An 18,260-nucleotide genomic window follows, 5' to 3' on the forward strand; every position below is an offset into this window, starting at 1 on the left:
ACCAAGAACGGAAGCAAAAACTTACGAAAGATATGTTGCAACAAAAGAATCTCAAAGAAAGTTTGGCTCTCGTGGATGTAGATAAACACTAGATTCCATTGATACTCATTCCACATGTCATATCCACAAAAAGATTGCAACTTGAAGGAAGAACACTTTGCTCCAAAAGAAAGAATCACCGGGAGAAAAATTTCTTCGAGTTGATGATTTAGAGGCAAGAGAATTCAAGACCCACTTGTATACGTTTGCATGTGAATTTTATACCTCTAGCAACAGGAAGAACAACTTCCCAAGGTGAAAAAATCTCAGCCCATCAACCAAAACGAAAATCACAAACAAAAAAGGAAAAACTTGCAACAAAACAAGAGAGCCAATAGAAAAAAACCAGAAGGAGATGAACACAAGCATAGGAGGAAACATGCACTTCATTTCTTGCAAAGGTCAGCCCTCTTTCCAGCAGATTACAAAGTAGTTTCACTCACAAAAGCTCGTACTTACACATAGGATAAACACTTCTCTCTCATTTCCTCTAAATCCTAGCATACAAACTCAAATGGCTAACTCAACTCTCCCTCACATCCCTACCCCTCTACTTATAGGCCTAGGGAGGTAACTTAGCCCTTAAGTTTTCTTGTTCCTAAAATATTTCTCTCTTCCAATTGCCTCCTATTTACCACTGAGGTATTTTGGTCCATATTTTGCTCCGTCCATTGACGACAGTGGCTTCTTCATGGCTTAGCTTCACCTCAATGCAAGCTTCGCGATGACGCCACGTGCATTCCTTTCTTCCACGGTTTTGAGGCTAAACCATGAAACCGTATTTCACGCTTCTCAAAGTGTGACTCAACGCCACTTGCTTACACCTTAAGCAAGCGTCTGATGTTGACGCGTGTACTCTGTCTTGCGATATTGACTGCCGGCAAGTCTCTCCCGCACACAATCTCTCGGACCGCCTTGTCACTTGCATTGACATCCCCTTCGCTTGACTTAGTCAACACGTCGTCTTCATCCTTACTTTCATGCTTTGCTTGACCTTCATGTGCACAACTAGGATCACTCTTGACTCCATCTGGTCTCCTCAATCGTCCGTCACCAAGCATCCCGCTTAGGCTTGATCATCACGCCGTCAATTGCCAGGTTGCATCCATCACCTGCATAGCATGATATAAGCGCACACACATATCCAACTCCATTATATATTAGTCCATAGTCAAAATCCTCTATCAATGCACATCTCAGAAAAATCGTGAATGCTAGATGTTTCGGCGTTGTCACCTCCTCACCACCGGATCATCCAACATGTTAAATCCAGCAGACCGACCATCTTCAGCATACACTTCATCCCATCGCCAGATCATCTGGCAAGTTCACTTTCACCAGACCACCATTCTGCAACCTTTATGCAAGAAATAGTCCGGCATGCATTGCTCGCCATTGTCGAACCATCCGGCTAGTTTAGGTCCACTAGAGCCGACTTGCAACCTCTCTGCAAGAAATAGTCCGACGTATATTGCTACCCATGGCCGGACCATCTAGCATGTACTTCAATTTGTACTTCAATTTCTGCCTCTGGGATGAAAAGATCTGGCGTGAATCTCATTTGAACGCCAAACCTTCCAGTGTGTACAAAATCCCAAGCGCTGAATCATCCAACGTGTATAATTTTTTTTGACTCAAAGACAAACATGCCAAATATATTTTTCTCTACAACTTTGATTAGCCATGATCATAATTGCAACACATATACATGCTCGTGCAATCCACAATTCAACAAAACAAAATAACAACATTGTCAATCACTCATTATATATAAACCAAGACATATTTCAACTTAGTTTTTCAATCTCCCCCTTGATGAGTGCATTGACAACCCTCTAAGCACAAAGATTTTGGTTTGAAGAAATTCAACAAGAGAAGCGCATCCAAGTGACCAAAAATTCAAGAAAAAGCAGAAGATATCACTTGGCATAAGAAGGATCGCAAAAGCTTCAAAGAGAGGCAGAGACAAGCCAAATGCAAAAACTCCCCCTTGATGAATGCATATATTTCAGGATTCTTCTTCTTTGTGATTTCGTGCATAAGTTCTCCCCCTTTGGCAATGCAAACATCAAGGTACAAAAAAACGCCATGAAGCGCATGAATACGCAAACCTAATGAGCTTTCACAAGGCATTTGCAGAAGCTAGAAATGTCAAAGGGCTATGGGGAGTAGAATGTGGAGCTCACAATCGCATAAATGCTTAAAAAGAGATAGTGATATAAGAGCATGAAGCTTTACAAGCTAATCCCGAAGAATTGTTGGCGCATTTAAGTTTAAGTAGCCAAATAATGTTAAGAGTGACCACCACATAAGCATCCACTCGTGCCGATGTAATACAAGCATCAACAACTAGCAAACTTCAATCTTAAAATAAGCTTTACAAACGCTCACATATGAAACTAAGACTTAGTTAGATCAAGTGAATAAAACAAAATTGATCATTTTAGGCATATTTCTTTGTGATTCATGTTATACTCAAGTTTACTTTGGCAACCATGAGTTTACTTCTTTGGCAAACAACATGAAGCATCAAGAAAACCGTATCGGATCATATTTTAGCACAAGACACTTAATTACTCAAAAGATTTCAAATTGCACACATTATTAAGTTTTCATTTAGATCAAGTCAGGTAGTGTCTTGCGACATAAGGAACACATGTTCCCCTAAGGTTCTGTCATGAGCTAAATATTTGATAAAGACAGAAAATATAGTACAATATTCCTCAATCCACTATCTTAAACCAAGTAGCCTAGAGCAAGATACTCATCAAACTAGTATTAACACAAGCATTGACTAATCTAAAACAATTACGAACATGGTGATCAAGAATGTAGCATTTTATAGTCTACATGTGTCGGTGACACAGGAACCAGGGGTCCTCGAGTCCCGAGGCCAGATCAGCAGGTTGCCACGTGGCACCCTCCCGCGGGGATTACCTCTGCGGGGCACGAGAAGACTAAGTCCCGGGAGAGGGTGCTCAGGGCCATGAACAGTGGTCCCCGAGTACCCGAGTTTCCCGACGACCTGAGAAGACCAAGTGCAGGGAAGAGAGTGCTCAGGGCTGCGAATAGTGGCCCCCGAGCACTCAAGTCCCCCGACGACAAGAAAAGCCAAGTACCAGGAAGAGGGTGCTCGGGGCTGCGAACAGTGGCCCCCGAGCACCCGAGTACCCCGAGGACCCAAGGGAAGTCAATTCCGGGAGAGAGTCCTCGGGGCCGTGAACAGTGGCCCCTGAGCACTCGGTTCCCTGAGGACCCGAACAGTCAGTTCCGGGAGAGAGTGCTCGGGGTCGCGAACAGTGGCCCTCGAGCACTCAATTCCCCGAGGACCAAGAAAGGGCATATCCAGGAGAGAGTGCTCAGGGCTGTGAACAGTGGCCCCCAAGCACTCGGTTCCCCGAGGGCCTAAGAAGTCCTTCACCGGTGGCCCCCACAGAGGTCCAGCGGTGAGGTATCAACCAGTGAAAGGCCCGATGCTGCATTTAAGAGGGCATGTGGCCTGTCACCTCCAACTGCTCCTCCACGCTTGCTGTCAGTCCCTACCGCGGCCTGGCAGGGAGGCGTGGGGATATTTAATGCACGGGTCCCATCGCGGGACATCCGGCGCGCCTCGGGATAAAATCACGAAGCCCAAAGTGCCCCGCCTGCAGCCCTGCTGTGTCAGACTCGCTCTGACCGAGCGGGCACGCCGGGCTGCTCGGTGGCTGCCCGGTGGGCCCTCCCCACGGTGCTCATTGAAGAACGGCATGATGACCTACAAGACTAGACGGGGGCGCGTTTTCAACCCTCCCTGTCACTTTGCGCAGCAGCCCATGATGGTTGCTTTCCATTTATGGCACCTTGGAACTCGCGCCCTCCCTTTCTGGGCACGCTACCATCCCGGCGACTATAAAGGCAGGGCGGGCTCCCCGGAGAAGACCGGTTGAGGACTAGTAGAGCCGAGACAGCAGTAAAGACAAGCACAGAAGCTCAGATCACCGAAAAACAAGGAGCCCAAAGCTCTAGACTAGACAAATATTCTTGTAACCCAGCAGAACCTCTGAGAGACATTCTCAGAGCATTTATAGCATACACACAGGAGTAGGGTGTTATGCTCATTGTGGCCCGAACCTGTCTAAAAACCTTCCGAGCATTTACTACTTTCTGCATCCGATCCTTCCATTCCACCTGCATCGTATTTACGCCCATTTATTTCACCCGCAAAACAGATTCAGAATCATCTCCCCGGCCGAATCTCAAAGGGGGTCCCTCCGGATCCCTGCTTGAGGAGTTCACCCTCCGACAACATGATTCATAAAATTTCTAAGTTTCATCTTTAGGAAAGTTAGCTTACTTGAAATGATTTATGTCAAAGCATCAAGAGTAGCCTAAGTTTGAAAGATTGCTCTGCACAACTACTCAGCTTAGTCCAAATTCAAATCTAGCAACTGAAAATGTTAAAGACATACAAGTCAAAGCTCAACTACAATGATTATCTTACAAGATGAGATGCAATATACAAATGCAACAAGAGTAAGATAAAGTATGTACAACTACAACTACCCCTCACACAATACTATAGGGATGGCACACTCCAAGCTCTCCCCTCAAATAGGCAAATCTTATTATATCTAGAGGCTTAGTAAAGATGCCGGCAAGCTGGTGTTAGGTATCTATGTACCTCAAGTTAATATCTCCCTTCTCATTATGGTCTCGCAAAAAGTGGAATCTCACATCTATGTGTTTGGTTCTAGAGTGTTGGACTGAGTTATTTGCTAAGCTGATGGCACTGGTGTTGTCACACAAAAGTGACACACTCTTCAAGTATAACCCAAAATCCTTCAAGGTAGCAACCATCCATAAAATCTAAGAACAACAGCTAGCAGCATCAACATATTCAGCTTCATCAGTTGACTGTATAACACTATACTATTTGTGAGAAGACCAACACACAAGAGAAGTACCAGAGAAATGACCAAGTATCGGAGGTACTCTTCCTATCAATTCTACAACCAGCAAAATCCGCATCCGTAAAACCACAAAGAGAGAGAGAGAGAAAAAGATGCAGAAAATTAAAGACTATACTCAAGGGTGTGTTTCAAATACCTCAATATGCGCTTCACTGCTTGGTGGTGAGATGTCCTTGGTGATGTTTAGAAGCGGACACACAAGCATACGGCAAAGTGGATGTTGGGTCCTGTCTCCATTAGGTACAGGAGGGAGCCACTCATGTTCCTGTATTCCCGCTGATCTACCTCCTCACCATCTTTATCTGGATCAAGTACGGTCGAGGTAGCCATCGATGTTACCAAGGGCTTCACATTGCTCATGTTGAACTTTTTCAACAAATCCTTGATGTACTTCAACTGGTGGACTAATGTACATTTCTTGTATTGCTTGATTTGAAACCTAAGTAAGAAGTTGAGCTTGCCCATCATAGACATATCACATTTCCTGCTCATAGTTTCTGCAAACTTGGTCACAAAAGCATGAGAAGAGCCATAAAAAAATATCATCAAGTAGGAAATCATTGCTATGCTTAAAGTTGAATAAAGTTTTATCAACCAACCCCATCTCATACCCATACTCTAACAAGAAGGACTTAAGCCTACCATACCAAGCCCTAGACGCCTGCTTAAGCCTATACGAAGCTTTCTAAAGCTTGTATGTGGGCATTTGAGCTGCTCAAAGCTGGGGAGTTGCTTGATATAGACATCTTCCTCTATGAATCCGTTTAGGAATGTACTTTTGACATCCATTTGGAATAACTTCAAATCTTGAGATACCAAAAATGCAAGGAGGATCTTGATGACTTCTAGTCTAGCTACCGGTACAAAGGTCTCTCCAAATTATATCCCCTCTATATGAGTGAAACCTTAAGCTATAAGTCTAGCCTTGTTTCTCACTACAGACCCGTCCTCTCCTATTTCCTTTTGAAAACCCATTTGTTGCCTATGGTGTGAACATTTGGGGTGTCTCTACAAGGACCCAAACTTGATTTCTCTAAAACTTTTTTAGTTCTTTATGCATGGTATTGACCCAATTTGAATCAGAAAGAGCGTGTTCAATATTATGGGGCTCAAAAGAAGTAACGAATACAGAATCAGTAAAATGAGCATAATGAGCAGATTTGGAACTTGTTACCATCTCACCAAGGTCGCCTATCATCTGTTAAGGGGAATGAATCCGCTGAATGTGTTGACGTGCCTCACGTTGTGAGACTACCTCCCCTTCAAATGTAGCTGGTGCATGCTCGAAAGCAACTGAAGTGGAAGTAGAGGCTACAGGACCCTATGTCGGTATAGAAGAAGCAGGAGCTAGCTCAGAAGCAAATGTGATGGCAAGAAGTAGTAGATCATTCTCATCATCAATGAGAGCTGAAAGGTCACCATCTACAAAGATTCTTTCCCTCATCTCTTGATTACCTGTGCACTCAAGAATGAGACTAGCACAAGGGCATCAAAGGTGACATCACAAGATTCTATGATGGTGTAGTGTTGATTAAGGATCCTGTAAGAATGACCATAAAGAGAATACGCCAAGAAAATCCCATCAAAAGAACGTGACACGAACTTTTCAAGATTAACATGCTTTAGGATAAAGCAACGACATCCGAAAACTCTCAAATGAGAAACTTTCATTTTCCTCCCAAAGCACAACTCATAAGAAGTCACATTCAAAATCGAGCGCAAGAAAATCCAATTAGAGATATAGCAAGCTGTGCTAATAGCCTCTGCCCAAAACTTTCTAATAGTCCCATGCTCATCGAGCATCGTCCTAGCCATCTCAACCAAAGTGCGATCCTTCCTTTCAATCACACCATTCTGCTGAGGAACACGTGGGGCAGAAAAATGATACTCAATACCATGTTCAAGACATAAATAAAACCTCTAAGAGATAGTTCTTGAACTCGATGTCATTATCACTATGAATTACTTTCAATGCACCAGGGAGTTTCTTGAACAATCTCAAAGCTAAGCTCCGAAAATGTGAGAACACTTCATCCTTGCTCACAAGAAAGAACACCCAAGAGTACAGAGAAAAGTCATTAACAATGATAAGTATATACCACTTCCCACCCGTCGAAGGAACATGGGAAGGAACAACAATATTCTTATAGAGAAGTTCTCCCGATCGTTTAGTCATCACTCGATTAACTGGTGGGTGAGAGACAACAACCATCTTGCTATACTGACAAGGAGCGCAAACAAGGTTCTTCCTAAACTTGAGCTTGGGCAATCCTCGAATCAACCCTAGGGTACTCAAACGAGTGAGGAAGTCAAACTCATTTGCTCTAGTCTTCTATGCCACATCCAAATATCAGAAGATCGTTGAGCAATCAAGCATAGAGAAGACCAATAGACTCAGAAAAATTAGCTTCAAAGACTCTCCCTACTCGAGAAATAGGGAAATTAGCACCTGAGGAATCAAGAGCTCGGGAAGTATCATGCTTGAAGCACACTTCTAAGTCCTCATCCAGCAACTGAGATACTGAAAGCAAATTGTATCCTAGATGCTCCATCAAAGCCACATCCTTGAGAGTGAAACTCTCACTCACTCTTGGTCTTCACTCTACCTTTTTTTATTATCTCCGAATGTGATGTACTTGTGTTGCTTCGTCATGGTGAAGTTGAAGAATTATGATGCATATCCAGTCATATGGCGTGAACAACTGGAGTCGATGAGCCACTTATTCTCCAGATCTCTTCTTGCCACCTACATATGAGAAGAATAATAGGTAGATGACTTAGTACTTGGGTTAGACCAAAACCTTTTGAGAATCCAGTATTGAGTCATTCACTCTGAAGTAGTAAAAGCAGGTGCATGCAAATCAATACTAGTGCAGGAGGGCGAGTGTCATGATAGGGAAAACATGGTCTGCCAAAGCGCTACAAATTAAAGTTTCTTACACGTGAACCAAAACCATATGAATCATGATAATATCCACACTGGGCACCACCTCTAGGAGAAAACTAAGGAGTGCTCGAGACTCATGTGTAAGAGTGCGAAAAAAGTCTCATGTACATCAAAAGAGGGAGGTACATGTCCCGAGTACTACACTCCCACTCACACCGCTCATCCCTCCTACGGTGAAAGTAAAACCCAACTAGGTGACCCTTTCTCTGGCAGTAGGTACAATGATAGTGTCTCTCAAAAGCTGGACTATCGATCACTCTAGGCTCTCTCACAAGGACTTTCATCTTTGGCTATGGAGCTCTCTTAAGTTGTGGTGTTAGTTTCTTCTTTGTTAATTGTGGGGTCAATTTCTTCTTTGTGGGTTGTGGTGGGATATTGATTTTAGATTTTTCGGCCTGAAGGGTAGTAGGTAAGGTGAAAACAATCTTACCATCTCCCTTGTAAGTCACCCTCTCAAAACCTAAGCCCAAAGCTAAACCCGCCTTATTCGTGCACATTTTGGTCTTAGCCAAAATCAAGTTCATCTTGCCCTTGCCTCCTTAGCATTTCTCCACAAGAGAAAGGAGATACTCAATATCGGCCATGAGCTTTTCCACTTGCCCTCTAACCCAGCTGAGCTTGTCCTTAAGAACGATGTAGGTGGAATAGTTTGGCTGCATATCCTTTGAAGACTCAGCACTCTCCAATCTAGACTCTAACTCCTTTATGCGCTTGACTTTCACATCAACATCCTTTGAGAACAAATGATAATTCTTACAAGCACCTAAGAGAGTAGGTCTAGACTCCTCCTCAAGGAGTTTCTTATTAGTAGTCTCAAGCTGACTAGCAACTTGAGCATGCAAAGTTTGAAGTTCGGCATGCTCACTCATGACCACAAGGCAACTATTACATTTCTCATCCCTAGCCCTAGACTTAAGCAACTCAAGCTCAGAAGATGAACATTCTATCCTAGACTTGAGTTCATTTACTTCACGAACCATTCTCTTGAGCAATCTATCCTGGTAAACAAGCACATCATTCAAGGTATCGACTTGGACAAAAAGATGGTCGTAGGAAGGTGATACCTCAGAAGGATCAAGCTCGGAGTCGCTATCGTTGTCATCCGCCATGAAGCAAAGGCTAGTAAAGTCCTTATTATTCATGGGAAACTCCTTCTCCTCCAAGCTTTCCTCCTCACTTGAGGAGGTGCCGACGTCGCTGAGCGTCGCCACAAAAGCTTGAGATACCGCTTTGATCGCATTCTTGGCCATCTTGTCATGGTTCTTGAAAAAGTGCTTCTTGTTCTTCTTGTGGGTCGTGGTTGCAGTCTTCCCTCTTCTTGAGTTTGGGGCTGTCCATCTTGAAGTGAGTGGTGTCTCCGCACTCATAACAAGCACGAGACTCACCTCTCCTCTGGTCTCGACAGTTATTGTAGAAGCAGGTGAACTTTTTCACGATCAAGGCCAAGTTCTGATCCTCAAGTTTGTCCACTTACTCCTTTGTGATAGAAATCAAAGAAGACAAAGTAAATCCACCAGGCGAAGGGTTAGCACAAGACAATCCAGCTCCAGTCTGACTACCACCACTAGGTCCTGAAACCAACACCATTTTCTAAGACAAGGGTTTCCTAGGCCTATTTTAGCCGTCTTGGCTATCTTGGTGAATTTGAGCTTGCTGAAGAGTTCATCACAAGTCAATGTGTCATAACTGGATGACCCATTAATGTTTAAGATCTTCACTTTTCATATGCTACGATCAAGAGCATAGAGAAGCTTAATCGCCCTCTTATGGTCACAGTAAGGCAAAACTCAAGTTGATCTGAGATTGCTAACAATCCTATTAAATCGAGAAAACATGGCATCCAAAGATTCTTTGGGGCCTTGCACGAACATATGATATTCTTGGTTATATGTGCTTTGGCGCTAAGCCTTGATTTGGTTAGTGCCCTCATGAAAGACACTAAGAGTGGATCAAATCTCACGAGTGGCATGGAAGTGCTGGACTCTATCAATCTCATTACGACCCAGGCTTGTAAATAATATATTTCTAGCCTTGTTGTTGGCCTCACACTGTTCAATTTGGACCTGAGAAGTACGAGCAGCACGTGTCTCATAGTTGAAGTCAACAACCTCCCATATTAAACTTTCTTGGCTTAGAAGATAAGCCTCCATGCGCATTTCCAATAAGAAAAGTCACGACCTTCAAAGAGCAAAATCTTTCCATGTCTCTCTATTATCGTCTATGTATCACAAAACTGGTTAAGGTCAAAAGTGATCAAACTGGCTCTGATACCAATTGTAGGATCGAGAACAACGACTAGAGGGTGTGAACAGGTGCCTTACAAATTTTTTTGATGGCCTTCTCCTATTTTGTCACCCAACACACCTCAAAACCAAGAGTGGAAGCAAAAACTTTAGAAAGACATGATGCAACAAAACATTCTCAAAGAAAGCTTGGCTCTCTTGGATGTAGATGAATACTAGGTTCCATTGAAACTCATTCCACGGGTCATAGCCATAAAAAGATTGTAACTTGAATGAATAACACTTTGCTCCAAAAGAAAGAATCACCGAAAGAAGAAGTTCTCCAAGTTAATGATCAAGAGGCAAGAAAATTCAAGATCCACTTGTATATATTTGTATACGAATTTTATGCCTCTAGCAACAAGAGGAGCAACTTCCCAGGGTGGGAAAAATCTCAGTTCATCAACCAAAATGAAAATCACAACCCCAAAAGGAAAAACTCGTAATAAATCAAGAGAGCCAATAGAAGGAAGCAAGGAGATAAACATAAGCGTCGGAGGAAAAATACACTTCATTTCTTGCAATGGTCAGCCCTCTTTTCGGTAGATTACAAAGTAATTTCACTCACAAAAGCTCTCACCATCTTTCCTTTCATCTAAAACCCTAGCATACAAACTCAAATTGCTGGCTCAACTCTCACTTACAGTCCTACCCTTCTATTTATAGACCTAGAGAGGTAACTTAGCCCTTAAATTTCTTTGTTCCCAAAATACCACTCTTTTTCAATGGCCTCATAACTACCACCTGGGCATTTTGGCTCAATTTTGGCTCCGTCCATCGAATAGCCGTGACCTCTTCATGACTTAGCTTCTCCTCGATGCAAGAATTGCGATGACGCCACGTGCACTCCATCCTTCCACGGGTTTGAGGCCAAACCGTGAAACCGTCTTGCACGCTTCTTAAAGCGTGACTTAATGCCACTTGCTTACACATTAAGCAAGCTTACCGATGTCGACGCGTGTACTCCATCTTGCGATCTTGACCACTGGCAAGTCTCTCTCGCTCTTGATCCCTCAGGCCATCTTGTCACTTGCACTGGCATACCCTTCGCTTGACTTAGTCAACATGCTGTCTTCATCCATCTTTGAAGCTTCACTTGTCCTCCATGTGTACTGTTAGGATCACCCTTGACTCCACCTAGCTTCCTTGATCGTCCGACACCAAGCACCTCACTTGGCCCCGATCACCCACTGCCAACTGCCAAGTTGCATCTATCACCTGCACACCATGAGACGAGCAAACACATGTCTCCAACTCCATCTGCAGTTACTCCATAATCAAAATGCTCAATTAAAAACTCAAATCTACTTAGAGCACATTCCAATCAAAATTCAAATTCAGCTCAACTGTGGACTCTCCGAAGAAAAGAGTAGGCACTCCGTAAAAATACAGGCCCTCTGAGAAAATGTGCGGACTTTCTGCACATCCCAGTTCACTTCAAAACTACAGACTATATAAAGAATTTTGCGGACTCTAAGTTTGCCAGCTACTCTATTATATCTACTTCATGCCCTAGACTTTATAATATCGGTAGCTTTATAATGCCATAGTACTCCATCCATGGCTATATAATATCATGATGTTGTAAATAACTATCATATTCTATGGTTTGATCATAATAACTCTGTTCTGTCTATCATCAATATTGTGTGCCCTACTATTTTATATTATCTTAAAATATACAATTCGTATTTACTACCTGCTCGATCCATCTAAACCACCAAATATCTCAGACAATAAACAACCATACTATCAAACAAGTTTCTAATAGCCTAAACCCACAAGTCCACGAAAAGAAGATGCACTCATGTTTGTTCTATGTATTACGCTCAACAGTCCAATGTAACACCTGGTTTTAAAGGAACAAAACTAGGTACAACACATGTATGTCAGGATTAAGTTCCATACACACGTTACATCATCAATGTATCATCATAGTGCAATTATTACAATAACATTATAACTTATTATAAAAGGACCCAAGGGTCTAGAAGAAAAACACAACAGAAAAGAAAACTCTAGCACCAGAGGGTCTTCCATCTTCCACAGACATCAACCGGGGGCACACTAGCCTAGAAAAGGAGCTCCGTGTCAAAGTCATCTCCATCAAAGGATGAAGCTTCATTGATGGCTTCTGAACAGCAGAAGGATGCAAGCAAGGGGAGCAACGGGTCTGAGTACATAATGTACTCCGAAAGTATAGGAAAGTATGATATGGGGTTTAAGTCAAGAAATGGTTAGACACTAGTTAACTTCACTAAGCAACTATGACTTATAACTTCTAAAACAGGTATCCTATTTACTAAGTGAGGACACAACTATAAGAAGGACAACTCATCAGATTACATCCGACTATCAAGACTCACCAGGTAATTCCATTACCCAGCTACCCGACCAACCATACCAAAACTCTGATCTCAACTAATCAAGAAGAATTCTAAGTCCGCTCTTAACCATGAGCACAGTTGATCGATCAGTTTGATACCCTACAGAGTTTGCACAACTTTCTCCATAAGTCATGATTCCTGTGTTACTTCACACTTCCGGGGCGGAGTCAGGGTCTCACTACAAGGCCTTTACAAAGCTTCCGCCGACTTGTAGGCACCCACTAAGGTTTCACCGCTAACAGTGATTTCATCACTGCAGAAGCCCCCTCTTGTGCCACTCAGTCGTCCACTGGTGCCCACAAACTCAGAGGGGTGGCTAATTAGTTGGCCAGACCATACCCATATAAGCCATGTGGTTATGCGGTTTAACTTGGTTACATGCTTCAAGAACCGGTACTTAGGATCCAACACAGGAACAATCACAAACCAATTGTGTATTTCCTGCACACGTGCATTCCCACACCATCATCACACAACCATCCTGTTTGGATCCCTATACCATGTTGCTACAAAAATTACCATTCCCAGTTCTTATTTCATAACAAGTTTAATATTTTACCCTATTATGACAACAACTAGCATATCCATCCTTCATTTACCATGACTCATCAACGACGACAAGGAAAATCGCACATAATCTAGTAAATCCTAACATGGGATTCCAATTTAGATAAGCATGCAATGAAGAATAAACTACTAACATATAAACCCTCAAAATAGGAGCAAGATGTTTAAGGACACTTGCCTTCAGCTGAGGATTACTCAAAGACTTCAAAAGCTTGATCTTGCAGGTTCACAAACTGCTTACCTCCTAATTGACACACCAAAAAATCATACAAGAAAAAACTTCTAGAATAGTAAATTAAACAGTACTAAATCTAGGTTAAAAAAAACCCCTATAAAAAGATTCTACATGTTGCTACTAGAGTTTGAGCGTGAAAATCAACCATTGGAGCTATGAGCAAAACGTTATAAGCATTTGAAGTTCCAAGGGCTTTTCAACAAATTTTACTTAATTTCAAAGAATAAATCAATTAATTTTTGTATTGAAAATCTTGATTATTGTGCATGCTAATGACAAAAGGTGAGAAAATAATTACTTTTGTATTGAAAAAGAGAAAAAAGAGTAATGAATCAAGTTCACAGTTGTGAACCGAAGGGGGGGTCTCGGTTCACCGGTCCACCGTGGATCGTGGGCACCGGCGGGCTTGAGCACGGCAGCAGGGCAGTCGGAGAGCGGACAAAATGGTGCTCCAATGGCTGGGCGTCACCAGTGAGTGGTGGAAAACGGAGAGGAGCGTGCGAGGATTCTCACCGAGGGGTCCTCGAAGGCGGAGAGAGGCGGTGGATGGCCAGCGACAACGAGAGGCGACCGACAGAGCTTGTGCATGGTGCTGCTACCTCCGGCGGTAGAGAAAGGTTGATGACCAGTGCAAAGGAATCCACGAGAACATGTGCACATGGTGAGGGGATCGTCTTGGTCAATGAGAGCCCGAAGGCGGAGAATGGATGTGGCGGAGCCCCTCACCAGTGATGGGGAAGAAAACAGCGCGGACGGCAAAACCAAGCGAGAACATGAGTGTGAGTGGGTGAAAAGTGTGTGGAAACGCGCTAAGAAGGTGAAGAGTGGCTTATATATGCGAGAGGGAGAGCAGATCAGCCTGGGCTCGGAGAAACGGCTGGTGGCTCCAATGGCCATAATGGCGGCGGTTTCCGCTTTGATTGAGCAATAGAGAGGGGTAAAGAAAGGGGAAACGGCCGGGGACACTTGATTGAGAGTTAAGGCACTAATTCTGACCATTTTGGGGAGAGGAGAGGGCGTGGGGAGACGTAGCAATCACGGCGGCAGCAATGAAGGGGATCGACCCGGCAAAAGGTAAAATGAAGGGAGCCAACTCGGGCGGGACGACTGGTGGCTCAATGCGGTCCCATGTGGCAGAGAGAGAGGCAGGAGGGAGGCGGCTCGGGCGCGGGGCAAGTCGGCTCGGCCGGGCGGCTTGGCCCAATGCGTGGGAGAGGGAGGAGGCACGAGGGAGGGGCCGAGTCGAGCCAAGCCCAAGTGGAAGAGGGAGGTGGAAGGCGGCCCGGAAAGGGAAAAAAAGAAGAGAGAGAGAGAGAGATAGGTCTTGGGCCGAGTTGAGAAGGGTTATGGCCCGGAAAGGTTTAGGGAAAAAGAAAAAACTTTTCATTTTAACTTTTAAACCGTTTTCGCAAAGCGCCTTTAAATGACACCTTCTAGCGAACTTTTGCAAACATTTTTCACTCATAAAAACCTATTGCAACTACTACAGCATGAATGCATCAAATACGAATATAACCTATGGCAACTTAAATTTAGAAATTAACTTCTTTCTATTTGAACAAAAATTACAACTCCTATTTAATTCTAGCAAAATTTTAAACTATTATAAAAATTAAAAATTTAGGGTGTTACATCCAATAACAGGATCCTTGATGGTGCTTTTTTCCGACACCAATCTTTGCCAGCATCACTTATGATAAAGTTATCAATAATGCTTGAGACACCGCTTTATATTTGATAGACTATGGTATCATGATAATCGATGACATAAATCACAAGACCAAGAAAGAGCTTGCGTGTAACTGCTTTTGGCAAAATTTACTAGCGGAAAAGATCTCGGTGTTGCAGAGTCTTAGATCTTGATGATGTTCTCCACCATGAATTGCTTGCTCATATTTCGCATATTTGTGCTTATGCATGTGCTAATCTCTGTCTGATATTGAACCTGCTTGATTCATCAGCTAGCACAAAAGAATTTCCTGGTCTCAATTACATTGGACTAGTACCAGCTAAGAATACGTACAAGTCAGAAAATAGGACCATGTTTCGCTTGTATGTATGATCAAATTCTCCTACTACTCGACGAAAACAGGGACCTGCTAAAGAGGACAAAGAAATAGGCCGAAGCCATCAAAAGGATCAGTAAGAGTTGGAACAGCGCCATCAATGAGCATGCGAGAGCATACCACGACGCATGCATTTCCTGTGAGGTCTTTTGCAATTGTGAAAATCACAACCAAGACAGATATCCTACGCATCATCAAAAACCTAGAACCCATTATCAAGCAAATTTCCAACACGCTGAAAGAATCAACAACTAGTGTTCCAGTAACATGGCGTGCTTCCACTTGATGCATCTGGCGAACCATGAATCCATCGGTGCACCAACCCTGCGGCACTCCAGCTGCTTTTAACTCTATGTGAAATCAAAACGTACCTATCGTTATATCGTGCTACTCTAAGTTTGTCAGCTACTTCATGCCCTAGACTTTATAATATCCGCAACTTTATAATGCCATAGTACTCCATCCATGGCTATATAATACCTTGTTGTTGTAAATAACTATCGTATTGTATGGTTTGGTTGTAATGACTCTGTTCTGTCTATCATCAATATCGTATGCCCTACTATTTTATATTATCTTAAAATATACTGTCCTTATTTACTACCTGCTCAATCCATCAAAACCACCAAATATCTCAGACAATAAACAACCATACTGTCAAACACGTTGCTAACAGCCTAAACCCACAAGTCCAGAAAAAAAACGCACTCATGTTTGTTCTATGTATTACGCTCAACAGTCCAATAATAGGATCCTTGACTGTGCTTTTTTGGGACACCAATATCTGCTAGCATCGCTTATGACAAAGTTGTCAAGAATGCTTGAGACACTGCTTTATCATATTTGATAGACTCTAGTCTCATGATAATCGATGACATAAATCACAAGACCAAGAAAGAGCTTGTGCGTAACTGCTTTTGGCAAAATTTACTAGCGGAAAAGATCTCGCGTTGCAGATGTCTGCAGATCTTGTTGATGTTCTCCACCATGACTTGCTTGCTCACATTTCGCATATTTGTGCTTCTAAATGTGCTAATCTGTCTGATATTTAACATGCCATTCATCAGCTGGCACAAAAGAATTTACTGGTCTCAATTACATTGGAATAGTACCAGCTGAGAACACAAGCCAGAAAATAGGAGCATGTTTTGCTCGTACATATGATCAAATTCTCCTATCTTTACAATCTATAGGACACTAGAAACCTTTTGGAATTTTCGTAGTCTTATTTTGTCTGTGTCGAGCAACCAGTTGGTTGTGGTGGAGCGTCTCTACTCGCCTTTTATTTTAGTAGCGCTATACATGCACGTGTATATATGTATGTGTCCCAGTGTATATGCCTCTAAGTTTTGCCCATCGAAGGTACTTTCATCAGGAAATGTAATTATTGCATGTGCCCTTTGAATGTTAAAAAACATTTTCCTGTTCCTCTTGCTCAATTGCTTGTCTCTCTGTTTTGACGCTCATTGCATTTGTTGCAATAGGTTCTACTTCCTTATTATGCACTGTTGTAATTGGTCTAATTGGTCTGGAAGCAGAGCGTAGATCAGGTACTTAGACCAGTCTAGATCAGTTTAGATCAAGTCTTGAGCCAGTTAGATCAGTTACTAGATAAATTAAATCAGTTTATAGACCATTTTTATCAGCTAAGACCTGTTCCAAAACTAGTTCACTACCTTCCTAAGTAACTCCCAAACTACCATAACACTTTGCCCATAAATACTATATCATAAATCATCACTCATAACATACTAAACCTAAATCAATTAGACCAGTGTCTAGACTAGTTAGACTAGTTTCTAGACCAGTTCCGACTAATTTTGACTAGTTTCTACACCAGTTCCAACCAGCCAAAATCTGTTTCAAGATCAGTTCACTAGCTTTCTGAGTAGCTCCCAGACTACTCTGATACTTCGCCCACAAACACTATATCACATATCATTGTTCATATCAACATCTAGCCAATTGTTCATTACTCACACATGCTAATCATGCACATGATCATACATTTTTATCATTGCATATAAATATATCATTATAAAGGAGTTCACTTTTTTACTATATAACCTAGGTCTGGAAATAATTTTAGAAATCACATAAGAAGAATTTTAGTGAATTTTTCCTATTTTTGGTATTTTATTTGAGGTCCTAATAATTGTTAGAAGTTATAAAACATCATTTTTTTTTGAGATTTTTAGTTTAAATTCTACACATACTTTTTGAGTGAATTGAACTAAAATAGGTTACACATGGATTATGGAACACATAAAAAAGTTCAAGGATTTTTGAGAAACTGAAGACCCGTGATCTTTTGACAAATTGAAGACCATTATGCCTGTGAATAGCATCGGTAAACAGTGAATTTGTGTACTCTACTCTTTTAAATCACTCCTAAAATGTATACTCTTACCATCTGATCCAAGACGCGACCATGGTACCATATGAATCAGTACCAGGGTAAACCTATCGTCTATCGATCTACAAAAGTGAAACAAAAAGAAACACGCCCATATTTATCCTATATTTTATAATCCACACTACAGCCAGCTCAAATCAGAACTTATGTAGTATAATACTACCTAACATACTACCATCCTAGAGATGGCAACAGGTATGCTCCCACCGGGTTTTGCTAGAACAACTTGAAACCTGATTTGCCAAATCCAATCTAGACCCGAAATCAATATCAGGCGTAAAACCACCCTCACCGCCCTGACAGGGACTCGAAACCCGACAGTGGGAGAGCAGCATGGGTGAACGGGGTGGGCGGGGCGTGGCGGGCGAGCGG

This window comes from Phragmites australis, chromosome 8 (assembly GCF_958298935.1).
Source record: "Phragmites australis chromosome 8, lpPhrAust1.1, whole genome shotgun sequence".
Classification (NCBI taxonomy): Eukaryota; Viridiplantae; Streptophyta; class Magnoliopsida; order Poales; family Poaceae; genus Phragmites; species Phragmites australis.